This window comes from Carya illinoinensis, chromosome 2 (assembly GCF_018687715.1).
Source record: "Carya illinoinensis cultivar Pawnee chromosome 2, C.illinoinensisPawnee_v1, whole genome shotgun sequence".
In the NCBI taxonomy this organism is placed as follows: domain Eukaryota; kingdom Viridiplantae; phylum Streptophyta; class Magnoliopsida; order Fagales; family Juglandaceae; genus Carya; species Carya illinoinensis.
In genome coordinates, this window is record NC_056753.1 from 23,494,889 (window position 1) to 23,500,888 (window position 6,000).

Below are 6,000 nucleotides of genomic sequence, written 5' to 3' on the forward strand. Positions count from 1 at the left end.
GGAGAGGGCCGCCCTCTTGAGCATCACGATTCATCCTCTGTTGGTCATCGGCTCGTTGGGTGGAGAGGGCCCGCCCTCTTATTGTGATTCTGTTGGTCGTTGGCTCTTTGTTTGTAGGATCTTCATTCGTCAAGCATTCTTCCGCCATAGTCTACTATCTTGTTACCGAAATCGATGCTTTTCTTTGGGAGACGGTGTAGGGTCGTTTGTTCTCTCACTGCGATGGGAGTCGAGGTAGGTATTCAGGCCACCGAGAGGCAGGACCCACTCTCTACCGCGGGAGAGGTTGGGCAGTTTGGGATTAGACTCGCTCCTGCTCGTTGACATTGCAGGGAAAGGTAAGATTTGGGTGAGGTTAAAGCTGCGCCCACTTTTCATTCACAGCGAAGGTCAGGGTAGGTATAAGGGCTGCTCGGGGGCTGGACCCGCTCTCTACCACAGGAGGAGTGAGTGGGTTTTGGCCCAACTCTTCCTCTTCACCCCACAGAGAGGTAGGTTATTAGGGCAGTTTAAAATTGGACCTACTCCCGCCTATCAACGCTTGCGAGGAAGATAAATTCATTTTCTTTTTGAGCAGCTAATGACTAGCCCACACGTCACTACAGGAACGATAAAGCAGCTTTAGGCATTACACCCATCCTTATGGTATCCTGCAAGAAGGACAATTCAGACAGCACGCAGTTGACCGCTCTTTGTCGCAATGGGAGTTGAGGTAGGTATTTGGGCCACCGAGGGGGCAGGACCAGCTCTCTACTGCAGGAGGCCCCACAGAGAGGTAGGTTGTTCGAGCAATTTGTGATTGGACCGGCTCCTGCTCGTTGACATCGTAGGAAATGTAAGATTTGAGCTAGGCTAGTGCTAGGCTCACTCTTCTTTGTGGTTGAGGTTGGGGTAGGCATTCGGGTCACCGAGGGGTAGAGCAGCTTTTGGCCCAACTCTCCCCTTTCACCCGCGGAGAGGTAAGTATTTTGGTAGTTTTAGACTAAACCCGCTCCTGCTCGTTTGCATCATAGGGAAGGTAAATGTTGGGTGATGAAGTTGTTGTCTGTTACTAACTTTGTTAAACAGGTCATCCAATTTTTCTGTGGTGAATGTAGCATGGTTTCCTAAAACATAATGAAAACATAACAAAATCCTTTCATTAATTAGTGCAAATTTATAGAGTGTCCGATGAAGTTCAAAAAATGAAACTAAAAAGAGTGGGAATAAGATTCTCGGGGCCTTTCCCGGCAACATCTCTATCTTTGGCACCTTGCATCTCCCTCTATGTACTCCCTTTCTCCCCTACGAGCCCAACAGGGCGAGCCAAGGGTTAAGGCCTGCATGGGCTTTTGAGCTCTTGGGCATAACACTCCCGCGCTTTGACCTGATCCCGTCAAACCTCTCCAAGTCTCGTAGAGTTGGGAACTTCATTTTGAGGTGGTAGGTCGAAGTAACAGCCTGCAAGCTGTTGAGGGTGGGGTTTGCCGATGATGGCATTGTAGGATGATGGGGCCTTCACTATAAGGAAATCGACCATAATGGCAGCGATGCAGGGTGCAATGCCCGTGAGGACTGACAGCGTGATAGTTCCCTTGGGATGCACCATATCCCAGAGAATCCCTTAAGTGGTGTCGGAGCTAGTTGTAGTTGTACAACGTCAATTCCCAACCACGTGAAAGCCTCTCGAAATAGAATATTCGTAGAGCTACCATTGCCAACAAGGATCCTTTGGGTGGTAAGTTAGCCACCAGCATGGTTATGACTAGAGCGTCATCATGAGAGTACAACACCCCCACTTCGTCGTTCTCCCCAAAGGAGACAATTGGGGTTGGCTTGCTTCTTTGGTGCTTGGTTGGGTGATACTCTGCTGAGTATACCTCATGGTACCAAGCTCGCCATGCATGGGCCTTCCTGCTGGAGGATGTGGTACCTCTACCCGCAAAACCTCTTGATTGAGCTATAATATTGCGGTTATTTTATACTTAAATTCGAGTCAAACACATTTTTCTTACTAGTAATTGAATGAATTGGGCATTAATAAATCAACTCTAACTCAATTGATAACAACCTAGTTTTATGATCTTTAATCTCTAATTTATTACATGAAATTGAGGAAGCCATTTGTTGTGCATATATGCAGGTGGGTTATGAGTGGGCCATTCAAGCCTTTGCACCAGACTCATCTCACAGAAGCTTCATTTCATACGGCCCCTACATTTTCACTTCACGGAAAGCACACTTCACGTGAGCCCTGCATTTCCACTTTACAGCAGCAATTCACAAAAACGTCCAGACTTCATTCACTTCCCTATACCATAGACGCATCACGCTGCCTTGCACCAAATTCAATTCATGCGGGCTCCTGCAAGATTCATTCCAAGCTAAATGTTTCATTGCTGCAGCAGAGCACATTTTTCCTTTCTTGGATACACAACTGCTGCTAGTAGGAAAGTGGAGGCTCAGTTACATAGAGGAAAGTCATGCCTACTCTATTTTGGGTGCTTTTGGTCTATATGCATAGAAAGGAAACTCCTTTGTTACCTCAAAGATGAGAGAAAACAGAAATAAGTGAGAAAAATATTTGGTTTTTGCTAGAGTTTCAGCCACTCCAAGAGCCATTTTTCAACATTTTTTGGATTTGACATTTCTTTTCTTGAATCCAAGACTTGTGGTTGGATTCAAGTTCTTATTTTCATTGCATTTACATTTAAATTGTTTCTCATTTCAGCTTGTTTCCATTTCAATTTAGTATCTTCGGTAGTTACCTGCATTTGGACTCATTCTCGGTAGCTTTAAATTTTTCTTTCAAAGGTGTGCTTTGGATTATACTCATCGTTGTTGAATGATTCTAAGTAGTATAAATTTTCCTGAGTTAGATTGAACTCTTGGGAATGAGAAATTGTGGGTTTCGGAATTACACACATGGTGTTTGATGAAATGTCCCTTAAAACGTAAGTTTCGCAATCTTCCCTTTATTTTTTTGGGAACATTGGAGTACATAACATTGATGAATGTAATTTAGCTTCTCAAGCGAGGATAACGATAATTTATTGAATGCACATTTACAAATCCACTTAATGAACGGAAGTGATTGACGTAGCGTCAAGCTACATTGGAGCAAAAGTTTTTGGATGCGAGCTAAATATATCTTATTCCCCATTCGTGTTTGACACATTATTTTCTTCACTTCTCTTGCATATCCTTTAGCATTCATTCACAATCTTATACAAAAGGAAATAAGGGCATTTTTAACAACGTCCAAAAAGAATCGATTTTCATTGTGAATATCCTTGTAGATAGAATTAGGTAATAATTTTCTTTTATTTTTGATAAAGGATGAATTTGCAATCTAAACTAATCATTCATTGAGGAAATGACTTAGAGACTTCCTCCCTAATACTACTTGAAAACTCTTATACTTGAGAGTAATTCTTAAAACACTTTTTCATAGGGAGTCGCCTCTGGCGATAGTCCAGATTTCTCCAAGATGAGGGCCCTGCTGTGGTGGCAATTGGGGATGATGGCACAACTGCTCTCACTCAGGTGGTTGTCTGCACGGGCTCTCTTCCCTCCAGCGTCGGTTGGCTTGGTCAAAGTTTCTATCCTTCGATCTATCCCTTCTTCCCTGATACTACCTTCGAGGAAGGGAGTGTCGCGGTCTAGCCTGCTTCACGCAATCACCCTCTTTGCGCCAAGAGCTGCATTGCCCAGTATTGTGGGAGGTATACCTATGGTATATGCAGTAGCGACATCCTGCATTTTGGTCGTCGTCTTTGTGGTTAGTAGGGTGACTAGCTTTAGTGATGGTGAGTGTGGGTCGATCGAAGTAAGGTCCAGGTCCTCACTTGGGGGCTTTCTCCTTTCTCTTGCAGTGGGAAGTTTTTCCCCAACTTCTCGGGGGCCCGAGCCTTAGCCGAGGCTTTGGCCTACCAGTCGGCCCTTTTCAACTCCTTTTTCCTTGATTCCGTCAAGGCCTATAAAGTATCTTCGGCGTTGATAAAGTTGTCAGCCTGATTCATAACCTCTCGCAACGTTACAGGGGTTCTTCTGACTAACTCTACCATAAACTGGGATCGAGGCCAAACTCCGTCCAGGGCACCAAGGTTATTTTCTCGTTCTGATTGTTAGTGTACATACGCTACTTGTTGAATATTTCCAGGTACATCTTCAAGCTCTCTTCCTCAGTTTGTTTGTTGGTGAAGAGATAAGCTGCAGGGCGTCATCTTCTACGGCTTGACATGAACTGGGTCAAGTAAAGTCTAGCCAGCTTGTCAAAGCTATCCAGGGAACCAGGCACGAAGGACCCAAACCATACCTAGGCCGGGCCTTTCAGGGTCAATGGGAATGCTCTACATGTTATCTCGCTGGGGTAGCTATGCAGTGTCATGTGAGCTCTTAACATGTCTAAGTCTTTGAGAGGGTCTCGTCCTCCATCGTATAGCTCCATGGTGGGGACCTTGAACTTCTAAGGCAGGGGGACGACCATGACCTCCTTAGTGTAACGCAAGCCCATGCTTGCGAGTAGCTGATCCATGGATGATGACATGCCCACCTTCCTGGAAATCTCCTTGTATTTTCCCTAAAGGTTGTGAATTGCATTCTTCATGTTTTTCCTTTCTTGCACTTCGCTTGTTGCTGCTCTCTTGTTCCAGGATTCTTCATGTTCGCCGCCGCCGAGGTTGGCCTCTTTGGTGTGTTCTTGGTGAGGTTTTCACAAGTCCTCATTGTCTTGGCAGAGTTTTGGCACTTCAGCGGTCATCTTGGCTACCCTCATTCTTCCATGGTCTTCAGTCTTGCTTCTATGACGATTTCGTTTTGGCCCTGAGTCACCTGTGAACGGGTTGTCCTAGGCATACGAAGTACACATAAGACCTACAAAGGTCTTTATAAGGATCCCATAGACAACGCCATTGTTAACATCGTGTTTCGTACACTCTTGGGTCAAGTTTCAAGGACTCTGGTCTCTGGTAATGAGCCTGTAAAATTCAGAGAAGATGAAGCTAGAGGAGGGTGGCCTGGGGGCCGAGGAGCTTCCGATACCAAAGTTAGTAAGGATTCTTAGATAATCGCAAATAAATTCTAAAGTAAAAATGTAGAGAGAGCCAGAGTGCTTTCCTCATACCTAGGGTGGGTATTTATACTGGTGCTTGAGGATGGGGTAGATCCTCTCTGTCCCCGTGGGTGCTTTGTCCACATCATGACACCTAGTTCAATCTCATTAATGTGGCAGGCTTCAGTGGGGGCACCATTAATGTACGCTTGGCTCGGGCTGGATTGTCATAAATGCGGCGTGATTTAGCAAAGGTACTATAAATGCGACGTGGTTCTTCGTCTGATATGACCATGTTGGTTTCTCTCTTAGTCCATTGATGAAGCAGTGCAAGAAATTGAAAAGCTTCTCCTTGCTTGACGTTCATCCATGTAGATAGGCACTTGAGGGCCAAGCGGTGCCCGAGGTGTTGGATGGCCAGTGTATTTCTTCTGGGTCTTGCCCATAGATCAGTCTGATAGAACTCTCTTTTGCTGGGCCTTGGGCTCTGCTTCTTGCTCACCTGGTCGCTCCATCTTGGGGCCAAGGGTAGAGAGGGAAAATTCCCTTATATCATAAATAAAATTATAAAATAATTAAAAATTAACGGTAAATTTATAAAATAATTATAAAACCAAACCCAGATGCAGGATGAGCTCAATTGAGTTGAATCAATAAACACCATGTATTAATATATGTAAGTACTTATATAATATTGATGAGCATTGATGTGGTGGCTGGCGGGTACGTGTAGGCACGTTGGAGAAGTGCAAGCTGTCCCCATGGCGCTGGCTTTAGATATTTTTTGTAGTTTCTTTTTTTTGTAACGATACTGACTAGTTTCTGGAGAGAGAGCATGTTTGGCCTCGCCACCTCATCATCCTCCTCATGGTACGCACCTGGACTCACTGGATGGAAGGAAGAAATTAAAAGAAAACGTACTAGTGTTGTTTCGTCTTTACAGCTGCTTCCTGCAGTAGTACTGCTAT